Source organism: Carassius auratus, chromosome 25, assembly GCF_003368295.1.
Source record: "Carassius auratus strain Wakin chromosome 25, ASM336829v1, whole genome shotgun sequence".
NCBI classification, from domain to species: domain Eukaryota; kingdom Metazoa; phylum Chordata; class Actinopteri; order Cypriniformes; family Cyprinidae; genus Carassius; species Carassius auratus.
In genome coordinates, this window is record NC_039267.1 from 17,359,102 (window position 1) to 17,385,981 (window position 26,880).

General features: G+C 39.4%; 1 protein-coding gene across 3 annotated transcripts in view; it reads left to right on the forward strand.

Annotated features, from left to right (window-relative positions):
* The window catches only part of LOC113043559 (uncharacterized), a 265,905-nt gene that overhangs the window by 211,175 nt on the left and 27,850 nt on the right, over positions 1–26,880 (forward strand). For all 3 annotated transcript variants that reach the window (XM_026203012.1, XM_026203013.1, XM_026203014.1), the window contains one exon: positions 6,912–7,092. The gene's annotated coding sequence lies outside the window, so the exon portion shown is untranslated. The remainder of the gene's footprint in view (positions 1–6,911; positions 7,093–26,880) is intronic.

The window sequence follows — 26,880 nt, forward strand, 5'->3', positions numbered from 1 at the left end:
AATGCCCTGGTGAAATTTAAATGATGCATATCAAGAAGTCCAGTGGTTTATATCCTCCCATACTGTAATAAATGAAAATCCAGAGTAATCTCTCTAATAAAGCAAAATGCATGGCTTATTAACTTTAATACTGATTTTACTTGGACTGTACCAATAATGTTCAAATGCATTTGGTTTGCATCAGCTCTTGCCAAAACAAGCTGGGCATTTTTGGCAACGGCCAAACCAAATCATTACTGTGTATTAGAGGTCCTGGTTTTCCACTTGAATGTGCTACCTTTGAGCAAAAGTGACATTAAACTGAAGTGTCAGAGTTCTATTAATGTGAGAAAATAAAATGTGGTCAACTGCTTTCAATAAATTGTGCAAAACTATTGCAAAAAACTTAAATGTTTCAAAATAAAGTACAGGTATTGTATAATTTATGGTGCATGAGGACTGTTTGTTTTATCTTTTTAAACTTTAGCTGGAAGTGAAAGTGGAATTTGAGGGTTAGTATCTACAGTACATGCACAGGATCATTCTCTTTTCCAACTTCCTTGCTAATTTTCTCACACCAACACACCCACACATGGGCCTCTAGAATCTCAATAATGAATTGGCTTCACCTTACCACCTTTATTCATTCGGATTAAATGGGGCATGTGTGTATAATTTATTGTGAAGGTACTGTATTCTTAAAAATCTTAGGAAAGAAAAATAAGACTTGTAGCTTTTTCTTGTAGATATCAGAGATTGTCGTTCTGTTTTACAAAAGAAAATAAGTGTGCACTTTAATGGTTGGTCAAGCAAGCTAGTTTATATGATAAAGTTATAACTCAAACTCAAAAAAAAAAAAAAAAATCTTAAGTGGAGTGGAATATTTAGCATTTTTAGTATAACTAGATTAAGAAGAAAAGTAATTGGTGATAAAATGATTGAATTTGGGGTTTATTTAGAGTTCATTGTATGAATAACTTCGTCGGGCCATTTGCTATTCACTCTATTTGTATGGAGTTTGGTAGCTGGAGATGGAGGGAGTATCGAGTGATCCAGCTAGAAAGTCCATGTGTGGGGTGCTGGCATCAAAAAGTAAACTCAAACACACTTGATTTTACTGGCGCAGGCAGCTGTGTGAGGTTGGATGGACCTCAAGGGTAAGTTCCCCTAGAGGGATGGGAGGAGATGTGGTGAGATGTTTAGGTAATTACACTGCAAGACAATTAATTAGTTTGGGTCTCCAGCCGTGCACCAGGACAAATCCAACAGACCTAAGTATTTGAGGCAGGGGGCAACTCCCTGAGACCATGGCAACCCACCATAACAAAGCTGAGTAAGGGTCGGGCAGACAGTTTGTTCCTTTGGATACCAAAACAGCTGTTCGTCTCTGAGTGCAGAGAGTAATCACAATTACATAAGAGTCACATTAACCAAATGCATGAAAAGTTACTCATTTTGGCTGAAATTTTAAAAGTGTGTCTGAGTTCTGCACACTGGAATTTTTAAGTTTGTTTCAAATTGTTTGTCATCCAAACTTTTTACTTGGAACGTAGCGTAGTCCTGTTGGCGTTGGTCATGTTATTGAGAGTTCTTGGATGTTGTGACACTAGGTCTTTAGAGTGTCATTTATATAAGCTTTTAAGGCAGCCAGTGTAATACTGTCAAGATGGGCTCACCAGTTCTTATACTTGCGAAACCCCATTTTGAACTGTAGATTATATAGGAATTTCAAAGTATATCTCCCAGCTTACTGTGTATCTAAGACTCCAGACTGGTGTCTGCGGAAGATCTTGACTGGTTGTACTTGTAATCTTTCTCTCACATCAGGGTGTCTCTGATGATGTCATGGCTGTCCGTTACGAGTTATCCGTGCAGTGAGTAATGGCCTGCTGAGAGAGATTCTTTTCTCCTGACGTTTTACTGGTTACAACTTGCATCAGTTTGAGGCTACTGACAATCTAGATCAGATTTGTTTAGAGGGCAAATATCAGAGCTACTTTTTCCTTTATTGCAAGCCAGAAGTACCTACTACTGACAATGGTTGTGGATTTGCTTGTGGAATCTCCAACATTTTTTGTTTACTTTCCAAAGCCTGGAAGACAATGGCCATTATAATGAAAAATCAGCTAATGTGCTTTAGTCTTTTAAGAATCCTTGCAACCCCTTTAACAGTGGGTTTGGTATGTGAGTGCCACACTTAAGATACCTTGCTAAAACTAGGGATCAAATTGTTTGTTTTTGGCCACAGCATTGCTGACCAAATCAAATGTGTTGGGATCATAATTCTTGGGGCAAAATCAATCAAGTCTTAAGACCAAAGTATATTTTTTACGTGTATGCTAGCATTTGCGTACAGTGCGCATGACATTTTCTCATAAAAGTACACACGCAACCTGATTTTTGTAACCAGACATACTTTATAAACACGCTGGTTGCACATGTGCATGGAATTTGTTTTGCACTAATCAGTTGTTCCACAAGGTGGCAGCACTGGCCTGGCCACTGTTTCACGGGAGAGAAAACAACAACAACTAAAGAGTCGTAACAACAACAAAATGGTGGAGACTGCAACAACAACAGACAGCCTCATTAGCAAATGCTTGTGTGAGAGCGATATGAGATTACAGCAATTTTAGTTTAAACGAACAAAAACATTTTTATCGGTCATATCTTCTGGAGAAAAAAAAAGAGCAGACACTGGACAAAATATGACGTTTTCTAGAGCACGTTTTGACCTCCTGCATTTTCGCACAGTGTCAAATAAGAGTATACTTTGAAAGGTTGCGTGTTCGACTGTGCCTTACACTAGCATACTAATAAATAACTTAAGTATATTGTGGCCATTAGACTGCCTATGTGCTTAGTAGGTACTTCTTTCAAACAAGTTAACAAGTTACTTATAGACAGTTGGAATAATTGAAAATTTGGCATTGCAGTTTTGCAGTGTGACTGCTCCAACAAGTTTCAACCGGACAGCTGGGACCAAAGTCTTGTCATGTGTATCCAGGGCCTAAAACTAACTTTTTGCCACACCTGCCAATGGCATACATGCAGTTAATACTACTACAGTGAATAAGCAATGTTTTCAATTTGTCTTTTACTTTAATTTCAAGAAGAAGAAACAAAAAACACATTTATTGTCCCTAAGACAATGAATTGTTGAGATTCTTGTCCTTTGCATGTTTGATGGATGCAAACGGAGAAGGCCGTAGTGTTAGTCACAGTTTCAAATACAGTACAAGCCAGTTTCTCTTTGAAAACACAGAGAACTCTCATTTCATTCTGATGTTTGCTCATCATGTTTCCATTCAGGCATAACCCAAAGTATGTGTCGCCAGATTCTTACACCGTGCCTACACCAGATGGGACAAAGAGACCGTAAAAAAAATAATCGTAACTTTGTGTCAGTATGTCGTAAATAGAATGCAGCAAGCAGTTTACCGGCGGAATTTGTGTCGTGTCGCACCACGCCATATCCAGTGTGGACAGCATCACTGATTATAATGTGCTCTATAACATTGTTTTTAACATTTTATAACATTTAGATGTCGTCGTATCGCAGTCAGTGTAGACATGGTGCCAGGTTATGAAGAATGAATGAAAATGTTAATCTTCCGAAATAAAGAAACAATATCACAATATCGGCCAATCACACTTCTCTGACCTTATCAGCCCACTTGTATGCTATTATTGGAACAGCTAACCACGATGATCTCATCTTCGGAAAATATGATTTGTTCGCTTACGTCAAAAACAGCAAATCTCTTTAAAAAGTGGCTGTTGTTCTCAATACATTGCATTGTTATAATTCAGAAAAGTTTTACATGCCAACTGGCGACTGACACGGTTACATACACTGCCAACGCCGATTTTACTCGCATTTGGTGCCTGGCAAGTGTTAATTTTAGGCCCTGCGTGTATCGTACAGTCTGATATAAAAGACCCTTGATGTGCCATGGCTTTTACCAGAGATCTCACTAGAATTATATCGAACAGTTTTACCAGCAACAATGGTTGAGAACTGAAAAAATTGTACATTGTGTGCTTGGCTTGAGTATTTGAAATATTTCCAAATCTTCTCAAATAATGCCCTCAGTATTCAGCGTTGGTGACGCAGTTTTGCTAGTTCTCTGTGATGTGATGCACAGCAATTTTCTCTATATTTAGTTGCAAGTCAAGTTGCGGTTAGAGTTCACTACAGTCAAGACCATGTCAAATAAGTTCAGCCCTTTTTCCCTTACTTATTTTAAGCTAATAACTGTTCTTGGTGAAGGCTAGCGGTTAATGCTCATGGCTGGTAAATGTATGTTTATAAAGTCCAACCTAACTCCAGTTTGTTCTAGAGTGACTGTACTTGGTTCTATGTACTATGTAAAAGTGTCGGTAACACTTTAGTATAGGGTCCAATTCACACCAATAACTAGTTGCTTATTAGCATGTCTATTATTAACATATTGGCTGTTTATTAGTGCTTATAAGGTACATATAACGCATGACATCCATAATCCTACCCAATACCCTAAACTTAACAACTACCTTATAAACTATTAATAAGGAGTTAATTAAGGAGTTAATAAGGAGTTAATTGAGGCAAAAGTCATAGTTAATGGTTAGTTAATAGTGAGAATTAAAATAAAGTGTGACCAAAGTGTCAACTAAACAACAATTTTAAATATTTTTGTTTTGATGAAACTTCTTACATTTTTCACACTTAACATGCCTTATCGCACTTGTTGAGCATCCTTGCGGGAGTACACATCCCCCCCAGAGTTCAGAAATGGGATTACTCTGTGAAACTGGCCGTTCCTTCTTTACTTGGCCAGTGGCCTTCTTGACTGTGAAACCCCTCAAATCGGCCACTTGGTTACGACTTTCCTCAGAGCATAGCTCATCCAAACAGATTATCGTAACAGTCTAACCTCTGAATGCCTCCAGCACCATCCATAACTCACTATTATCTGTTTATATCCACTTTAACAGACACACCTTCCAGAATAACACACAGGAAATCAGTCACATGACTCACACGCTTAGAAGAGCTGGCCTAGATGCAGATTGTATATTTCTCACACATGGGCCTTGTTGGACTTTCAAACTTTGTGTTTTTTTTTTTGTTGTTTTTTTTCTATTACACACTGTACACACATGCACACTGCTAGTGACCTGGCATGAGTCATGCAGCACACATGGTCAAATCATCATTCTCTTAAAAGTCAGTGGCGTTAGAGGGAATATGACACAACTCCCCTCAATCACAGTTTATAACTACATAAATCAACCACTAGAGTTACTGTCTGCATTTGTATGTTTGAGAAAAACTTACCATCACTCCAGCTCTCATCAGTTAACATAATATTATACTCAAGTAGGCAGATCCCCCCAAAATCAATGCTATTAATTTGAAGACCAGATAAACAAACCCTGGAGGAATTATTTAGCATAGACAAAAGCTGCTCAAGGGGTCCTCTTGTGGTGAGAAGAGGAGTTTCATGCAGTATTCTTGCTTTAGTCATGAGATGGTATTGCACTTTAAACCTTTTCTTTGGTTAACGGTCTAAAGCTTGGTGAATTTGTCTTCCCTATTCCCTTCATCCTCCCACGTTTCTTATTTTTAAAGCTAGTGGAGTTCAATTAAGTTGTTGTATTCTCTTGACAAATTTCGACTGCCTGCCACTCTGGCTCTTGTGCTTCTCATTTCGATTTCACTGTATGCGTTTCACAGCCACAACTATAAACAGAACACTGATAAATCTTTCAGATAATAAAACACAACATAAATCATAATTATATCTCTCCCTTCATATTGGCCCTGAATTAACGTCTCGCTTTTGTTCGTAAAAGTTATACGATTTGATTTGATTTTCATTTCCATGACAGCAATGCAAACAAGCAGTTGCGTGCATTTAGGGTAAAAAGAGAATTTAGCAGGCGCAGCCGCAGCACGGTAGCAGAACATTTGCTTTCATTTCAACCCCAGACTTCATTTACATAACGGTAACTTAATTAGGATAATCCTAGAAGTTGAAATACCCACTTTTAAAATAGCTCTGTAATACGTGCGCACAGAAATAAGTGGGAAAAGGAGCGTCTGGTGTTTTTGAGAAAACAGTGTTAAACTTATTTTCTTTTTCTTCTTCCAGTTTGCTATGAATGCTGTCATTGATTGTGTGTGTTTTTTTTTTAAGGCAAACATAATTTCTCCCATGAAAATGTAAGTTTGAATAAAAAAAAGGTTTTGGATATGCTAAAAATATAGTGTGTCATGCTGTGCCTCAGAGTGGAGGAGTGTGAGCACACTGGCCTGGTTTGGCTCGTTCTCCCATTAGGGCGTGTGTGTGTGTTGTGGCATTGGAGCTGGGATTGTAGGCAGACTTCATGCCCAACCCCGTTTATAATTACAGACGGCATGCAGCTCTCCTAAAAAGAGTGATTTTCTTGACTGCCATGGATAACATTCTCTTTGGCAGAGATGCAAAGCTAGAGACAGATGACAAGAAGGAGAAGGGAAACTCAAAGTTGACTCATAAGTAATGCAAAATATCCTCTTTTTTGCTGCATGGAAGGGGACGTTGGCACACACACACATGCGCTCCGAGCCGTGCCTTCCCATAAACCAACAATCCGTTTGATGTGCCGTTTCCTACAGCAAGCCTTAATTAAAATGAGTTCAACAACACTGATCAAAAAGTGCTCCGGGCCCCTTTATTGTGCTCCGTTCGACTAGATCTGTCATAGCCGTCTCTCTCACTGTACTGGCAGTCACTTGTGGTTGAAGATTTGCCTTGGCAGATCGCTGGCCTTCTCTTGGCTGGGACAGTTTGCGTCCTGCTACTGGCTGGGAGGGAGGGAGAGGGAAGCGGCGGGGAGGGAAGAGGGGAGAGGTGGAGGCGTGGTCTCCAGCTGGTAATGAAGACTTCTCTTTTCATCCTCAGAACGTAGAATTGGAGTGCCGGGACAGGGGGCTGCGCTGCTCCGTTGCACTCTCTCTCTTTCTCTCTCTCTTTCTCTCTCTCTCTCTCTTTCTATCTCTCTCTTCTGGGTCTAAACGTGCAGCACAGGAACTGCAGCGGCAGATATGAACCTCTCACTTCCCCAGACTTCACAGGCATGTAGGTAAGAGGCACTGCTGTCATTGTAATGCCAATGTTAATGTTATTGAAAGTAGACATCTGTCTGTCTGGCCGTCTGGCCGTCTGTCTGTCAGCATGGGGGGGTCTGTGTCCTGACACACTGACACATAACACACAGACATGTGCACTCAAAATATGCAGTTTTAAACAGACTCTTAAACTCTTTTCCTTACGACTGTCAGTTGGTCTGTTATATGTCAAGATCTATAAAAATAGCCACACTGTATTGACTTTGCTGATTATTATGAGTATGACAGCCTTGAGGAGACATGTCAATGATGAGGTTTACTTTAATTGTTGTTTATATTAGGAGAAGTTTTCACTTATTTAAAGTTTAGCTTATGCAAATGTATATATGATGTATGTATTTGAGGTATGTGTGTACTTGGTACTTAGGGTAAGCTATAATATTATATTAGTCTCAGTCTGTGAGTATACACACGTGCATACATAATCATTTGTGTGTATAGATATGCCATCAGGTGTGTGTGAATGAATTTGCTTTAGCATGTTTGTGTGAGTGTGTTTGTGTGTGTGTGTGTGTGTGTGTGTGTTTATTTGCTGTGCTGATGGCCAGAATCTTGCTGTAGGCTTTTCAAACTCATCTGTGTAAATAGAGACTCAGGGATGGAGGGGAGGGGACAGTCCGTCATCTGTCTCTCAGCCGCCTCTCTCCTTTGATCCGAGTCCTCTGGACATGTCCCTTCTCCCTGCGGCCCGCTCCAGATCCGGACCGGCCAGCTTTCATCCGCATTCTGAGGAAAGTCTCTCCATCCGTGCACTCGTTCACCCCCTCCGCTCACCTCCGTCCTGAGTAGCTCTTCGTCCATCCTCTTCTTTTTACCTCAAAAAGGCAAGTTTGACTTCTCGTTCATCTCCATCGGTCCATCACTCCACCCATCCGTCCGTCTGTCTAATCTTCTGGCCAAGTCATTCCTTCAGCCCTGGGATGAATACAACAAATCCCTCGCTCCCCCTTTGGGGTAATGGCTCTTTTTGAAACCTCCCCCGGAAAAAATCTTAAGTGAGTTTCCATTAGTTTTTGTGCAGGGCCATGAGAATTATGGTTTCCCAAATGTTCTTCTGAATAGTGTACAGGAGCCTCGGCTAATTGAAAAAACACGTGCGGAGTGAAGGAGACAGACCTACTGTCACAAATGAACTTTCCAGAGCTGGCAGTGGAGGTGGAGAGAGAGGGGGAAAGTTTCATGGTAATGTTTGGCTTGGTATGTTTTGGTAGTCTGACTTGAAGGATACAAGGACATATGGACAGGGACATATAGAAGTAGTGACAGAAGGACTCAAGGAAACAGTGATGCAGGGTCAAGCATGGGACGTACAGTAAGAACCAAGAGATACAGAATGAAAGCATCCACCATAGCTGGTTCTTCCTGTCTCAGTGTCGCCTGTCTAACTCTCCTACTAACAGCAGCTGAGAGCATCCCACTGTAGTCTGGATAATGTGTCTTCGTCAAGAAGTTCCTGTTCTGGTCGGCGCAGATCAGGAAGTGGTATTTGGTTACCAAGCTCCCCTAGATACCAGTAAAAACCATAGTTAAATCTTTCTGGAGTCAATCCACCCATCCACACCATCAAGTACTTATGACTTCCCAATGGCCCCAAAGGCCAGGCCAATGAAGTGCCGAATATCCCGAAATCAATCCAGCCTGTCCAGACACGGTCCAACGTCTTGCATAGGCTTATATGGGATTTGTGGTATCTTAACTGCAAAATGCCAAGCAGTCTCTTGGGCTTCATCCAACAGAGGTTCTTCGTCTCCCATTCCCGTTTTACCACCCGAAGCTCTGTTTTGTAGAAATCTGCTTTCCCAAACAAAACAAGAAGGGGTCCCATGTGCAACAGTGTTGTTCCCCCTGTGTTCCTGGTGCATGTGATTGTTTGTTGCACACATTCCTTGTTAACACTGTTACCGGGGCTCTATGGTTGGGGGGCGGGGGGGAGTGCGTAACAATCCAGTCTGACCTTTTGACCAATGCCTGACGGTATGTAACTCTAACCCTCTCCAGCAGGGATTCCTGAAGCCATCGCATGTGCACATGTGCAAACACATACAAACACATTCACACACATACAAACTTGGAGCTGTAATGGAACCAGCAGCAGATCTCTTAACTTTAACTGCTCAGGAGATCAGCAGTTACCAATGCATCATTCCCTTAAATCACATAAAAATAGCATGCTCCCTATTAGAATTTGGAAAACATTAGGCTCTAATAGTATTTTATCCTCAATTAACTCAAGTGGTGAGCCCTATAAAACCTAGAGTCTTGATTGAATGTGAGTCGCAAACCTTTCCTAAAAAACAATTTGCAGATTTGTTTTGTGTCTTGAAGGCAAGCATTATTATCATTATGATTGCTCATACTTAGGGTTAGGGATTCGAATAAACTCTGAACTCTTTAAGTACTAAGTTAATAATCTTCCCAATGTAACCCCTGCACGTTTTGTGCTGCAAACTTGAATTATACTTAAAATCGGTGTGTTGATGTTTATAGTTGGTAAAGCGGGCAAAATAATTCAGTTTTCTTAAGGGTGTCAGAGATACAGTGCACTTTTAATGCCATGATGTATTACTTGCAAGTTAACTGAGTCCTGATATAGGCCTATTAAGTGTATTTTGTTTTGTAGAAGATTTTGGCAAACCTATTTGTTGTGACAGGGAATATATGGCAGAGCATGGCTACATTTCAGAAAGCACTGGGGTAAATCTGCTTTCCAAATGTTTAACAGGTCATTGTAATCAGGGCCGTGTGTTTAGAGTACTGTGCGCATGATGAAATGACAGTTTTGGGATTCGGCCTCTTGCTAACTGTTTTTGTGTATGGAAGTGTGAAAGTTGAGGTACTACGTTGTTTCACTCAATTATGCCAAAGATTCCTGGTACGTTTGCAGATCATTTATGTTTAGTACAACACTAACCGGCCATTATACACACACATAAAGGAAAGCACACATAAAAGAACAAAGATCTATCTTTCTCACACATACATACGTAGACATGCCTATACTTACTGTACTTGCAGTTTCAAATGCTAGCACATATAAACTCTAGCAGAAATAAAAACAAAAAAACGTAAAAAAATGACAGTTTAAAGACATAATAATGAATTAGTAGTCTTTGTTAAGGAATTATACTTACTAATCTTTATATTCAGAGTTAAGGATTTGAATAATCCTCAAACTTGACATATCTTTTGCTAATAATTCATGCAATAATTCATTGAAATTGTGAAAAAGAGCATTTCATTTATTTATTTATTTTTTTCTAAGGATTCAGACTTACCTGGCACACAATGAAATAGTTAGAAGAATCACATAAATGTAGACTGAAAATGGACTTGTGCCATATCTAAGCTTGAAGGTGAACTCTTTTGGGCCAGTGAGTAACCACTCACATCCATCTAGCAATGCATCCGTGTAAAACCTGCTAGCAACTCATGATGTCAGGTTATGCTTCAAAAAGTCTGTTTTGTTTTGTTTAGCTTGAAAACAGATTTAAATGTCTTGAAGATTAGGTTCAGATTAAATTATTTAGTTAGATGGATAAATGAAGTGTAAGTAGACTGGTGCAGTTTTGAAGTGAAGTACCAGGACAGTGGGATGTCAAAATCAAGAACCATTTGAGGTCATTTAGTGTGTATGTGTGTGTGTGTGTGTTAGTGTTTGCAGTGTTTTAATGGTGACTAAGAGAGTGAAATAGACAAGATGCTATTTCTTTCTCTCAGGCACATGGCTGAGGGTTTAAACGTTCATAAAGGCCCGTTTGAGGGAATCTCCCGTAAATTAGAGCGTCGCACATCCCCAGACACTCTGGCACTTGTCCAAAACAGCTGGCTGCTTCCCCGTTTTTCATTTCCACTGTCTTCCGCCACATTCCTCCTCTACTTTCTCTCCCTCCCCCTGTTTCCATACTATTTCTTCACTCACTCACTCTCCCTCTCTCGCTCGCTCAATCACCCTTCTCCATCTCCAGATGTGGCATTGTTTAGACACATTTGTTTTGCTCTGGCAGACAGCTGACCTGCCCAAAGCTGATGTCATGCTCTATTTAAAGGAGAAAACCACCACAAGCTCTTTAGACGACTCGCAGTCCTGTCTTTCCTCTTGGGGTGGGGGGTGGGGATTTTCTTTTGAAGACCAGCAGACCTGCGGAAGTGGTTGATGAGCAGATCTGATTGGCTGAAAAGAATATGTGGCATTTGGGACATGAACCGGTATCTAGAAGGGCTAAATCCCTCGTGCCCTTGAGAAAGACATCTGGTTATTCTAGGGGGATTGTAACTTTAGTAATTGTGTTTTGAATAAATAACTGATCAGTAATGCATTTGTACTGCATGTCCTCGCAGTGTGTCGTATTGTTTTGCTGCCCAACTATCTTATACTGCTGTACTGTAATGACCCCGACACCTCACACTGCAAAGGAATTTGGTTTAGTTTGAATGGATGTGTGTGTGTGTGTGTGTGTGTGTGTGTTTGTACAGACTGTGCAAACACTTAATTTAGTATTCAATGATTTGTTTGCACATTCCTTCATATTTCCTGGAGAACACTTGTTTGTTAGATTGCATAAGCATATATTTGTATTTAGTCTAAAAAATTCTTTGGCAAACTTTGTGATACTTTTTTTGGCATTCTTAGTGCTACTTTTCTCTCTCTCTCTCTCATGATAGTTATGTAATGCTTCCTTAGATTTTGGCCAAAATAACATGCATTCTTCATGTTTAAAGCATCCGAGAATGCATTGTGACTAACACACCTGGGCAAATTCCATATGACGTTAGCATCACAAAGCCACAAAGTGATAGTCCTTGAATATATAATTAAGGGTTTACGATTTCAAAATGACCATCATATGTACATTTCGCTAGTAGCTGTTTGGATTGACTTCCTATTCTTTCTTTCTTTTGGAATAACTAAACACCACAAACGACTGACAGTTGATTTTAATAGCTACTGAATAGGGTTAGAACTGAATAGCCCTCTCAACTAATAGCTTATCAGTCTCATGGCAGATTTTACATGAGAGTAAACAATTCTCTGTTATTACTGAATAGGTTTATTCAGGAATAACCCTATTCAGTGGCTGTTAAACTCAACTGTCAGTCTTTTGTGGTTTTTAGCTATGCCAGAAGAATGTGAGAAAATCACGGTCTTGCATGTATCAACAGTTGCATCCATTGTAGTGCATCTGTCTAGTTCAGTGACCTGGATCTGGCCTTGTCTTTGCCACCAGGGCAACTCTTCAATGTCTGGGGAAACCACTGTGGCACAGTTTTAACCGGTCAATGCTGCCTGGAGCCCAGCTGCTATAGTCAGGCCCCGATGTCACATTCCCCATGGGTACGTCCAGACACTGTAGTGTTTGTGCCTCAAACATGCATGTTTGCTGGGTCCCAAAGTAAGAATCAACCAAAAGGCTGGTTCAGGATTGATCCGTTCAAAATGGCACATTATTTTTTTTCTATGAACAGAATAATAAAGTTTATTTAAGGCGTTTTAGATAGTTATCTAGCGGGAAACATCTAAAAAAAAATTGCTAAACTGGATTGTAGTTTGATAGCTAGTCTATGATCCAGAAGCCCACATCACATTCCTGACCTTGAGCATCAGAAAGTCTTATATCACAGTATTATAATAGCACAGTGTGCTTAAGGACTGTGATACGTTTGTGTATATTGTTTGTCAAAAACAAATGGAGTGTGTCTAGTTTAGATAAACACGGTTAGTTTATCTGATGCGTACTACGTATGTGGTCTTCTTGATGTAGCCGGTGCTGATATGTATCAGACAGCTGGCTGTGTCAGAGATTCTGCACTTTTTTTGGGACTTGCCACCATATCCTCAGCATCAATACCACACATATTGCCATCAATAAGGCTAAAGATAACACGTGGCTCAGTTAGCTGGTGAAATAGGTCAGACGCATCTATGCTGAGCACTTCCGGCTGGCCGTCTTTGTTTATGAGGCTGTGTAAACACTGGTGCACACCAAATAAGACAAATGTGCACCACATAGCCATTTCGGCAAATCCTGTACACACCCTACAGCAGATCTCATTCATAAACATTCACACAGTTCATGAAGGAGCAGAGAGAGTGTGTGTGTGTGCGTGTGTGTGTGTGTGTGTGTGTGTGTGTGTGTGTGTGTGTGTGGACAAAATCTTTGAAAATGTGCATTGATGCATAACAAACCACCACTATGATTCTGTTCCCACAAGGAATCAAAGGCTGGTAAAAAAAAGAGATTATACAATGTCTCATGTCTCTATGAATATCAGTAGCTGTACAGTTAGTAACTAAAGAGTAATTAAAATCAGATTTTTAATATTTTTGAAAGAAAAAAAGATATATAGCTGGTATACTACTAGGGTATTCCGTGATGGTACTTACTGGGACGTAAAAAAAAAACAAACCCAGGCCTAAGACTTCTCCTCTAGGTTTTTCTCAAATTGTTCCTTGATTGCAAATTTATAGGGTTTATATATTTTTATTTTCCATTGCATTGTCTGCCAGGGTGAAAATGGTAAGTCTGATTGCTTGGGAAAGTAATTGCACACTCCTCAACGAGCCACATGGTTTGATGTGCAGGGAAAGTTATGCAACGAATTTTGACACTGGGTTGTCCTAATATGTAATATGAGATGTTCAGTAGCAAATAAATGAGACTGAATATTCAGCTCTTTGTTTGCTTGTTTGAGGAACTGCCAATTCCCAGTGTAAATAATGCAGAAATAAACCATTATTATCACTTTACACATCAATCAGTCTCTTCTTATGTAAGCAGGTGCTTCTTGTCCAGAATAAACAGTGGTGTGGACCCTACTTAATGCTAATTGTCCAAAGTCTGAATATGCATGACTCACTCGCTTGAGATTGGACTATCAGAGTGTTTTGAGATGCTTGCATGCACAGAGGTACATTCCAGCAGTCACACACAATTCAATCATTCATAAATGCTGATTCTTGGCTGCAGTGAATTATATGTCTACGACGTTTAGGTGATAGATTTTGAGTGTTAGTGTAGCATGCTTCATATACCAGCGCAAGTGATTTTGTGGGAAAGACTCAATCCTGGACTTCCCTTTCCTTTAAACTCGGTTTTTGCACCTCCATCTCAGTGTCGTTTCATCTGTCCATCGCTACTGTTATTTATGCTTCCACCTGTCTGCCCTGTGTGTGTGTGTTCAGTGTGAGATGCTTGAAACCAGGAGCATAGGAAACAATGTCAGGTTTTTAGAAAGCTGATTAGGCAGCAAGCCAGAGCAGAGAATAAAAGAAGAGCATGGTTAAATGTTTGCAGAAGAGGTGTGTCTTCAGCTCCTTCTTGAATGTAATGAAAGTCTCAACAGGTCAAACAATGGAGGCTGTTGTTTGATTAGAGTTGGATGATCAGTTTGGCCCTCTAGTGGTGCAGAAATGGCTTGCTCTGGCTTCATGGCATATTTCCAGTTCAATGGCTAGAAGTTTCTTTCTTGCCATTTGTATGTGAAGTACTTGACATATTGACACATTTAAACTATTAAACTTCTAGAAAACAAATGTCTCCAATTAGCACAAAACATCCTGAAATCTGAATGGGGGATCAATGGGGGATTTGGATTTGTAAGCCACCAAGGACCCACTTGAGGAACTTAGAGAACAGTGACTGGCCGACAACATTTGCCGCCCAATGGGTGGAACAGATACTGGATCTGGAACTTGTTAAGGACATTAATGGCATGAAGATGCAACTGGAGACTCTCCAGCTGTGTGCATGCTAACAAAAAAAAAAAAAAGGGATGGAAAGAACACGAGTTTACATAGCTGTTTTATGACATTGCAGGTGTAGAAAAGGAGGAACAGGTGGTGGGACAAAAAGGAGGAGAGGGACAGAGTGGACAGGTTTGATGGGGAGAATACCAAGGGAGGGAGGGGTGAAATTGTAAAAGGGAAGGTTAACAGTAGAGGGAAGGAGTGTCGGCCACATGGGTCACTTTCTCCTTTACCCTCAGGCTGATGTGCATTATGCACCCTTACCTTCCCTGTCCACCCTCTGCCATATAGGGAATGAAAGCATTTGGAGAACACAGACACTTTTATGACAAGTGCTAACAGGTTCTTTCTTGGAAAGACCTGCATAAAGTATCCTGTATGTGGAGTGCCCTTAGGTGGGCTAGTCAGGTCATGAGGTCAAGGATTGTGATTCTTCACTCCTCTTTGACTTGATCAGTCTATTTTTTTTTTAAAGATTTATTTTTGGCATTTTCGGCTTATATTATGATAGGACATAGCTGATAGGGAGCGAAAGGGGAGAGAGATGGGGTAAGATCTGGAAAGGTCCCTGAGGCAGGACTTAAACCTGGGTCGCACGCGGTGCCACTGTCTGAAATACTAAATGTGAAAAAAATAAATGCGACCCCATGTTGTGTCAGACACGTTTACACACTGCCTACAAAACTTTAGTACATGATAAAAAATTCAGATCAGGTTCAGTTTTCTGCATAGCAAGAATTTTGAGAGGTGTTTTGACAATTCAAAGCCACCGTACAAGCAAACACCAGAATCCAGAATGGCCATCTGACAAGTTGATCCACTTTGCCTCGCAGCAAAAAGCACTGAATGACAAACAAATAATACAAAGAGATTAAATATAGAGACAGCTTATGGCAGATTATTGTTCAGGATCAAATGGTTCATGGAAATTGGTGGTCTTCTTTTTAATAAGTGGCTCCAATATCGCTAGCAATCTTTGAATCCCTAAAGTAAACTTTGAATTGCTCGGTATAATTCTGCAGCTCTTTGATAAGGGGTTGGAACTCTCCTTCCTCTCTAAGTAATCTCAGGACTGGATGGACCAACTATTTCCTCTTTCCTTTTCTCTTTTTATGAAGAGAGGACAACATTTTCCTCACTGCATGAAGACTTTTTTGTATTGTTGTATTGTTTATTATTTCCTCTACACTTTGTAATGGCATCTCTGACTCTGAGAATACGTGCGCCACGTGAAGGTGGGACTATAATCCCTTCCCTCCAGCAACCTGTCACTCACATAAGATCACAATTATTAGCAAACAACAAAGATCCAACATTCCAATCGATTCCCACTGGACAAAATCAAGTCCCACCCTACATTATTTTTTCTCGCTCGAAAAGTTTTTTCACTGGGATCTACTTCACAATAAGGAAGAAAAACAAACAAAACTTACCAACTTTAAAAACTACCAATCCCAGTTTTGCGGTAAGGAGTGCAATATTGTGGAAAGGAACATAAACTCTTCCTCTATGGTCAGTTGGTTTTCAGGTCTAGTATTGTGCATAACATTTTAAGTCTGTCTTTTGATCTGTAATGAAAATCTTTCACATTTATCATCTTCAATGCTAATAGCAAAAAAACTGTATCTGATTCCAAATTGGCTCATGCCTAAGCTGAATAGACAGAAGACCTTTTAATGTCCAATCTCCATACAATCCCTGTAGATCTGATTTCCTTTCAAATGTGTGGCTCTGAATAACCAAGGATATGAGGGGAAAAGCCTTCGTTATACAAACCATCTGCGATTTCTCAACACAGATGGCTCAGGATAAAAGACCGGGATGCTTACGGACACACATGGGCATCAAAACGTCCCTGTCACGTGATGTTGGTATGAAAACTTAATAGCTGTCGAGAGGCTTCTGCCACAAAATAACCACTTTAATTTCTGAACCCTCTACATCGGATATGACATCAATCTATGCTTTGGTCTTTTGACAGTACAAAGTGACGAGTTGACGATTGTGGTTGTCCCACAATGTTGTGTATGTGGGTGTCCATGTGTGTGCAGTGTGTTTGCCTGTGGTTGTTCCAGGAGATGGGAGATTAAGACACATTGTTAAGATGACCACTTATGATCACCGATCGCAGAATTTGTGTTTCTTTGGGGCCTTAGGAATGGAATCTGTTTATTTAGTAAAATAGTTTAGTTCGAACATCATTAGCATATATTTTTTTACTCTTTTCTGAAGTCTCCCAAGAGTGAAATACAGTATCTACTATGCAAGAAATTAATGCTATTTTACAGTTACAGCCAATAATTTTTTTCTGTACACCATTGTATTGAGATCTGTGCTGTAAAATTTAAATCAAAGAAAAACAACTGCTTGGAAAACGTCTTCGTTTCTTGAGGGTTGCATATGTTGTGTGTGAAACAGAGTTCCAACTACTTAAGAGCTTTCAAACAGCTAGAAACATGAAACTCCTTCGACATCCTATTTCCCTTAACAATGGATTTTTTTCCATATGTGGAGCCCCTAATAGAAATGCTTAAGCATACTTAAAAGGTTTAGTGTTGTGACAGCTCCCATGCACTGAGAAAGAAGGGCTTTCTCGGTTTTATCTAACACTCACACATATACCCTTACAGACACCAAGAGACAAGTATGTTTGATGTCATGCATAGATCAATCTCTTTTGCCCTCCATTACTCTGAATCCCCAAATCCACTTCAATTCTCAGTGTCTGTGACAGACTAAAAGATAGTAGAGTCACATAAAAAGGTCCTATTAGGTTTCTCCAGTGCTGCGTGCTAGGACAAATCTAGTTTCTTCTTAACATGCTTCAGAAAGCCATATTAAAGCTTCTTAGTATGACACATGAATATTATTTAGATGGCATTGCCCCCAGTAGTAAGTAGGCATTAGAATTATCGCTTATTGATTTTGTTCAACTGTTGGTGCAACCTGTGGTAGGGGCTTCTGTCCATTTCTAAAAATGGTTATTACACCCCTGACTCTATCCTCCCTCTGATTATTAAATGACATGCTAGCAGTCATCTACTTTATCCTGCCCCTATCATTATAAGAGATATTCAACGGTACTGCTGAGGCGGAGTTTTCCACTCTCTCCCGGGGAGCAGGCGCTCTGTGTGTTGCACTCAGCAAAATATTGCGGCTCATTCCCAAATAATTGCAGCGGTTAAAAAAAAGACAACATGTGCTTTCAATTATTTGCATTGAGTTCCGAACCCTACTTTTCCTGCAGAGGTTGATTGTGATTGGCAGGTTATCGTTGGCGGTTGTGAATCATAGGGTCGGCTCGCTCAGGCTCTGGTCTGAACCAGTAAGCACTGCTACAGTAGCTGCAGTCTGTATCCCAATAAAGCGGCACGGGTCAAGGCGAAAGAGCCCTGTAAAAGGCAAGGGAGCGTGTTTCCTCCATTGCAGCACCTGGGACAGGAGTTTTGTAAGATGATGGCAACAGTGATGCATGTGTGTGTGAATGCTGAAGTCAGCTTTGTCATCACTTCCTGTTTTAAGTGTGGTGTATGCCAAAACGAGCTGGCCTAATTACACTCTCAGCTTGCACAAATAGAAAGTAGAATGTTTTATAGCAGTGCTTCTCAAAGTCTGGACCAGCTTACATTTTGCATTTCAAGAGCACAAATTATTTCCTACTTTGATAAACGCATGTAAAAACGTATAAATCATTGGTTTCGTTTTTTTTGTGTCTTTTTGGAGATGGTCTTAAATTAAAGCGAGGGCGAGAGACTGAAACTTTTCCCTCATGACATTTGTTGTAATATGAGGTTTATTTTTATTTTTATTTTTTTATCCCTTAGATTATGGCCATTTGATTTATAGCAGTGTCCAGTGTTTGTCATACATTGAGTTATTTGTGGCGACCCATCACAATATCAAAACTCAAAAATATGAATGTATCTTTGAAAACTTGTTTTTATGAGATAAAGAAAAAATTAAAAATTAAAAAAATAAATCAGCCAAAAAAATCAGCATCATATATCGGCCATCAGATTTCTAAATATCGGTATCGGTATCGGCCAGAGAAAAACCCTTATCGGTCGACCTCTATTGCTGACACGTAAATTCATTGTTTTGCCACTTTTGCACTTGTTATTAATGTATTTTTTATGAAAAGGGCACTGTATTTTTTCTTTAAAAAATTATGTTTATTGTTATGCATGTTATGTATGTTTATTAAAAATTTTGGATCTAAACTTTAAGAACCCCTGTTTTATAGCATTCAATGTACAATTTTATTTGTATTTTTCAAATACCCAGGACCACAACAGAACAGAAACTCATGGTTCAGGCCAAGCAGCACTCGCAATTTCCTCAGAAAATGTAAATATCTAGTTATGCATATTTCGACCAGCTGACAGATTATTTTCTCTGTCATCCATGATATGAGTGACGAAGAAGGGATACCGCTCACTCAACAGATGCAAGCAGGGGTCTTGGCAGCTGGTTTACCTCCAAGCAAACTATGAGAATATCTGGGGGTAAGCATTACATCAGATTTAAAGGGGCTGAGTAAGGAGAGAGAGGGAGGAAAACAGGAATGTGTGGAAAATATGGAAAAACAAAGTGGATGAGAGACGGAGCGAGAGAGAGGGGGATAAAGGAAACGTGAGAACCACCTCAGAGGCCCTGATTGCAAAGTCAGAAACAGACAGAGAGTGAATGAGGAAAAGAAAGAGAGGACTCATTTTACAAGGATGAAGAAGTAAATTCCACTTTTAATCTGTATTCAGTCTAAAAATAGCCATCCTGCGATGTGCCAGCTGCCCGCTCGGTATGCTTATTAAAGTCTGGTCTCTCTGATTGAGTGTGTGTATAGTGTCTGTGTGCCAGTGTTGGGGAGAAACGAACTACAAGTAGTTACGCTATTAACGTAGCTACCATTTCCTTCTTTAGCATGACAGTCGCACAGCTGTTTTCAAAACAGTGATTCTTTAGTAGTGCCAAGCTACTTTCTGCAACATATTGTATTATTTTACTATGTTAACAACAAAACAAACTTTAATTATTATCAGTTATGTTCACTTACAAGTTCAATCTGTCCCTTATTAATTTTGGAATATGTAAATGCATCGATGCAATACGTTTCACCAGTTGAGTCCCAATGCACGCTTCATGGTTTCATTTCTTAGGCTTTTACAAAATAATATTGAGAAGAATTTTACAAAACAATCTACTTTTTGGTCACTGATTTCTGTTTTTATTGGTGATATTGTGATACTGTTTTCAGATCGCAATAGACAAATAGATAATCCTTTAATACTGAGTAACCAACATATGTTGTTCCCAGTGTCATCTGCTGTCATTTAATGAATTTTGAAGCTTGATGGATGGTAACCAATTTTAGTATCAGTCACCATTATACTTATTTTGACCAGATTTTTGTGAGTCTTTATTCTCTTGTAAAAGCACCTAATGCTTAGAAACCTGTAATAACAGACACAGTTTTATTAGACCCAGTGGCATAGCTGTTTTTCTCTCTATCTCCCTCAACCTCCCAATTCTTACCTCCCTAAGTAGCTGTGAATCTTAGGCCTCTTGGTCTCCCCTCTGTCTGCTTTATTTACTACGATTCATGTGTCTCTTTTCTTTCTCCTCCCGTTTACACCCTTTCACTTCCCACCAATATTTTACATTTTTACTGAAGGAACACCTTTGGAGTCCATGCCACGTTGTTTCTGCCCTATAGTTAAGCACTTTAAGAGTTAAATGGACTCAGAAACTTTTGTGACAATCTGAGGTCACACTTCCAAAAGCTCAAGACCCGGTACAGACATAAACATGGCCCTAAGAGCTAGTCTCTGGAGGAAGATAAAGACAGATAGAAAGAGAAAAAGAGACAGGAGAAGACAGATACAGGAGAGAATAAAATACCAGACAGCAAGATCCGCATGACATTTTTACTTTAAAGTGAGATGAAGTGCCACCTTGATTGTAGCTTATTAAAGGACTATAATAGGCTTCAAACTTAAAATTAACTCATCAGTGGATTGCCTGGATGACTAGTTGACTAATTAGTCATAAGGTCAATGTGAATTTCCGTTTGCGTACTTTTGCGTACTTGCGTAATTTTAATTCCGGCAATGTGACGTGTTGAAATCGGATATTTAACAAGAAAAGATGTAGGATGGGAAACTATTTGATCAGTCCCACAATGGAGCCAGATTGTATGCAGAAGAGTAACATTTTACATTTTGATTTAAGATCACAAAGATTTTAATTGGGTTGTGTGGCTAACCAGCTAGAAACTGAGTAGAAACCATCGGCATCTACAGTGTTTAAGGGTCTTAAACATTAAGTTACGGATTAGGTTAGTTATTATTAGCTAGTTTTATTTAGCATTTGCATTGAAATTCTCTCATGGAGTTAGCAATTTGCCGCTGAGACCAGGGCCTTAGCATAATTCCAGGAAGTTGAGTTTCCAGTAAAAGTAGGCATAAAGAATATGTAATAGCAAATCAAGATATTCTGTTTCCACGCTATATAAATAAAACGAATAAAACGTAATCTGATCTCCTTCCCCATGACTAAACTTCTCACCAACTCCACTCCTGTAGGGCTGGATGCCAACATTTTGGTGCTGGTACTTGGTGTTAGTATACCATGCAACCTTATTATAGAGGGAGACCAACTCTGTCAACAAACTGCTCAGATAAGTCCTAAAAAAAACGTTCTAGAAGAAAACCAGAACTTCTGAGAACAGATGGTCACACTGAAATGAAGTGGAGAGTGAAAGGTAGAAGACCTTCACCCATCAGCTGTGAATTAAAAAGAGATGCGTATTCCTGTGATGGTTTAAGCTAGTTGGTGCTTACCAGCATACCATGATTAGCCACTGTCTTTATTATAACGCTGGTTGACTAGAAGTCCTGCTGGTAAGTCTAGTTAGAGAGGTTAGGTTGGGATATAAAGGCACCACAAGACTTTTGATACAAAACGATGATATCTTAAAAAGGCAATTTGAAAACCATTTTAAACAGATCTCATGAAAGATCTCAATTCAAACCATGACCACATCAAACAGAAGCTTCAGCTGCTTAGAATACTCTGGAAGAGCTGCCAGAACCCAGTCGATTTCCCATTACCCATCAAGAGCTGTCACAAAACACTAACATCTTTAAATTCTTAAAAGGCCAATAGTCCCAATGACATCAAAAATTATATGCTTAAAAATAGCACAGCTTGGATGCTGATTAATTTGGGTTTTGAAATCATTTCCATTTCCCTGACCTCTAAAGGAGTCATCTACTCATTTTGCCAGTATATACTGTACAAAATGTAATAAAAATTAGCAGTAACCAGAGGACGATATTAAATAGCATCCTAAATAAATGATCATTGACAAAGTGGCAAATTAGGTCAATTTAAAAAAAACAACAATTCAAAATAGCTTAAGAAATAGTGCCTTAAAAACCCCCAGAAACAAGACTTGCAGCATAAGAAAGAATATGCGTAAATTTGCAATATATTTTAATTCAAATATAACTTAAACAGATTTATATAAATATTTTTTTTACATTTCAAAACATTCAAATAGCTTAAGATGCCCACCAATAAATCAACAGTTAAAATCATAAGGGAGAACGACTCCAACCAGAACTACAGATAAATCAGGGACAAATATCAACCAGATAATTAAACTAACTAGAAGCACATGGAGCACTGGGGAGTGAAACCAAAGCAGTTTAAACCAAAGCCATTTTAAGTTCTGGAGTCTAAAATGAGAAGATTAATTGGCAAAGTATCTCATTACAACTGGAAATACCAAGACAAGACAAATCGTGACCAAGTACAGACTAAGCAATTAAAAACTATTTGTGGTCAAGCACAAAACAGAGGGGTTTTTTCTTGCAAAACTCTACAGAAATGAAAGGATATATTGTTTAAGATGCAGATCGCTACTATATCCAAACTTGATTTGTGCAAAATCCCCATCATTTAATGGTTTCACTTAATTATGTCATAGATTTGTACTTGGTACTTTTTCTTGAGTGGTTTGGCCTTTATTGCTATGCCTTTATTAGCTTAATATAAGCTGTGTTGACTCTACTTTGAAAGGGACACAGAGAAAGGCAGAGAGTGGAAAGAAATTCTGATGGAAGGAGCACTAGATCTACCCAGGTTTCTCCCTCCCTCTCGTTCCCGCTGACCTGCATAGCAGTGCTGGCAGCCCCTCTTGCACCAAGCCCAACATTCCAGCCTCAACAGGAGCTGCTGAGGTGAGGACTCCTCATTTCCTCACTCGCTCTCTCTCTCTCTCTCGTCCCCCTCATCACCGTCTTCTGTGTGGTGTTACAATTGCCAGCAATTACACTGGACTCAGACGTCTGCTTAGACTTAAAGAGCAGTGCATCGCCTGCCAAGGACTCGATTACAGAGGATGCAATTACCATGCGTAGCCTGACTTAGCCTAACATAGCATTGCTTAGCTGATAAATGCGTTTAATGGCATTAGCGTAAAGTACGTGTGCTATGCAAACAATCCTCATTTTCCAGACATTCAGGTCATAGATGGCATTTTCATAAAGGTAGAGCGTAATTCTTCCCACCCAGTTAAGAATCTGGGCTTTTCAGAGTGGAATACTAACCGAATGGAGCAACCGCATCACAGGTGGGGAGGAATTACCGAGCTGACTGGCAATGAATGACTTAATCAGACGCGGTTTCCCAAATTCCTTGTCGAATACACAGAGAACAGATGCAGGCCCAGCTTTCCAAAGACGATCTGTAGTAACATTTACCAATCCAAAGTGAAGTAGTTTTTTACACATATATAAACAACCCCCTGCAAACCACCCTATCCCCACAGCAGAGATAAAAGCTGCGTCTTATGAAGCAGTTTTTCTGTCCCTTTCTAAGAGTCTTTGGTAAGATACTCCTTTTACTAACACTTTTAACATTTCTGAAACTTTTACGAGTTGGTATATCATTTTAATCACCTTTCCCTTTGGAGTCAGACTGCCTGATAGAGAAGAGTCTTCGGTCGCATCACTCCCCTAGAAATGAGATTCTTTAAAAGCCTTCTTTCTCATATTACTTCCTTTCTAAAATAAGTACAGAAATGGACAACAAACTGTTTTGCACATTTTCGTGTCTCCGGACAAGAGCTTAAAATAAGTAGTGTACTTCTTACTGTACCCAGACTTTTGTGTGAAGTTTAAAGCTGTTTGTCCAACTGAGGTAAGGAAAAATGTAGAACATTTGTGGGGCAGAGACATGAAAGGATCTATTTTGGATTTGGGCCTGACTGCTGGCCTTTAGCTGGCCCAGCACTGGCCCAACCCTCAACCAATTAACTGTAGTTGGTATACAACTTTATTGCCGTGGGATTCTGATGCTGCCAAAGCTATGGACAGACGTGCTGTGACTTAGGGAACGGGAGAATTTTGGTAGGAAAGAAAGAGAGGCACTTATGAGAAACTTCCTGACCTGGATGGAGAGGTAGGGGTACACATGATGAGAGGAAGAGAACAGTAAAATCACAGACCCTAGTTTGTCCTTGCTGGCGAACCCTGTAATGGCCTGTGACAGCGTTTCCTCAGCGGCCCCAAAGGCAAATGGTTTATTCATCAGCGGCACTCCAGGGTTTGACCACTGCGTGCTTTGCTCACACGGAGAGGTGATACATAAATTACACCCTGCATTCCTCACTTCTCACTTTTGATTGGACTGATAGCTGATCTGCTTGTCTTTCTGAAGGTTTGTGCATGTAAACCCTAACATAACACCTATGAAAACTGCAAGAGCATTGCAGAATTCTAATATCAAAGTTAATCCTGACTGTAATGATACGTAGTTACAATGAGCTAGTAAAAAGAATCATAAAATTGTCAACCAATCAGCTGAGATCCATATGTCTTTGTGATGTTTACAACGTTTTTGCTGGGTTGTATGTTTATGGTTTTAAGGCAGCCCTTTAACCTTGCAACCCTATCCTGACCTCCTCCTTTGCACTGGATAACATCTACAACATGCTTACTCTTCTTTATATCTTTATTTTGCTTTGTTTCTGTGCTATAGATATAGAGCTCGAAAAGAGGTACAAGGACGTGTCTGCCTGATTATAGATATCAGCTCTTAGTATGTCACACATAAAAAAACCTTGAGTGTAGGATTTCTAAGATTGTTAGAAATTTTCTGGTTCCGGTTCCAGCTCGAACTAATGGCTCCAGTTCCATTAAGATCATTAAACAAGTATTTAAAAAATTGTGGTAAAGAAAAATGCGGAATACTCAATACTGTTTATTACTTACTGTCAACTTAATTTAAATGTTGGCAATATCAAAATTTAACATATATTACAGTATGCAAATTTTCAGGTTCCGATTCTAGTTCCATTTAAATGAACTATTAATGGGGTTTTTTTTATTTTATTTTTTTTTTTTTTACTATTTTACCTTCATTGAATGTAGTGTTGCTGGAAGGTAGTAAGTAATGTTGATTAATGCTAGTCCATCAATCAACATGTGCTTCAAAGTTAATATTTTTTACACTATCAATAACATTTTGCTTTTTTCAAGCAGGAAAAAGCTGGTTGGCGAAATAGTCCCTTGAGGGCACTTGTTCATTTCCCTAAATTAATGAACTACACACTCTCCATAAAGCCCCTATTTGACAAATAATACTGCAGTCAAGAGATGGTGTGATGCAATCAGTGGTTCCCACATTTTTAAACATTTAAAATGCATGAAAATAAATATTTTCTATCACTGTTTATCACTCTTGAAAGGACCTGGGGTCTCATTTGTAAAACTCTCCATAGATAACATCTTAAAAGTGTACATATGCACAAAAGTTTTCAGATTTATAAAACCATGCGTACACCAGAACCAAAAATCCCTTTATAAATTCCAGTAAGGGGAAGACTAATTCATCATATATGGTGCTTACAATGCCTATTTTTACTATGCATATCCTCATCTACATATCAGTTATATTCATATTACCACGTGACGCCATATTTAAGATTGTGTAAGGTACAAGACATTAAGGAAATATGGATATGGACTATAAATGCTATTTGTGCTATACACCATTTTTATTGCTAAAAATCATCCAGTATCCTCATTATGTTTTAGCATAAATATATAAAAATAAAATTCCCTAAAAACAAATCAGTTCTCAGATAAATATTTTAAAATATAGTTGGTCTAATTCTTTTCCACTGGCCAAATATTATTTCAATTGTTTTAAACAATTCAAATCAAATTTAATTTATGCAGTTTATTTGGATAAGGTGAATTTTTAGCCTATAGTTATTGAAGTGTAAATATAATTGTCTGACTTGGCACGTCACTGACAAAGTAGCCTATTTTAAAAAGAAAACATGCAAATTACCATTTTCTTCAAGTTGTAGCCTTCAAATACAGTGGCATTTTTCATAATTTTGTAGAGATGACTTCACACGTCATCATAATCTTAAACTATTATCATTGGACCTAGATTTTGGGTCGCTAGATTTTGCCCCTTTTCACACAGCCAGTGATTAACCAGAATATGTGCATTCGTTCACACACAACCCAGGATGTGACGTGTAATTTACAAGTCGAAAATGCGAGGCACGTTAACTTGCACTTAAACTGGTGAGCAAGCTCAGTTTCAGCGCGGATAGTGAGGAACTACCTCATCTCTGCTTAGTTACAGTTTGCACATATTTTTCTGTCGCGAACGTTGATCTGCCTTTAAAACACCCTGTAAAAGAGTCGCACTATATCATGCGTCGTCACTACGACACATCCTTTACAGCATTGGTTCTGGCTTTTCTTCACACAGAGCTCGTTCTGGGACTGTACCCGGCAATGTTACTATGTCCCCAACCTGGGATCAATCCCAGAATTAATCTCGGGACGTGTTTGCGTTGACATAGAAGGCGATCTGTCACTTTTCCGGGTCCAATGTGCTGTGTGAAAGGGGCTTATGTGGCGTAGCGTGTCTGTGAAGTGTGCGCCATTGGAAACAATGTGTTCAGTAATTT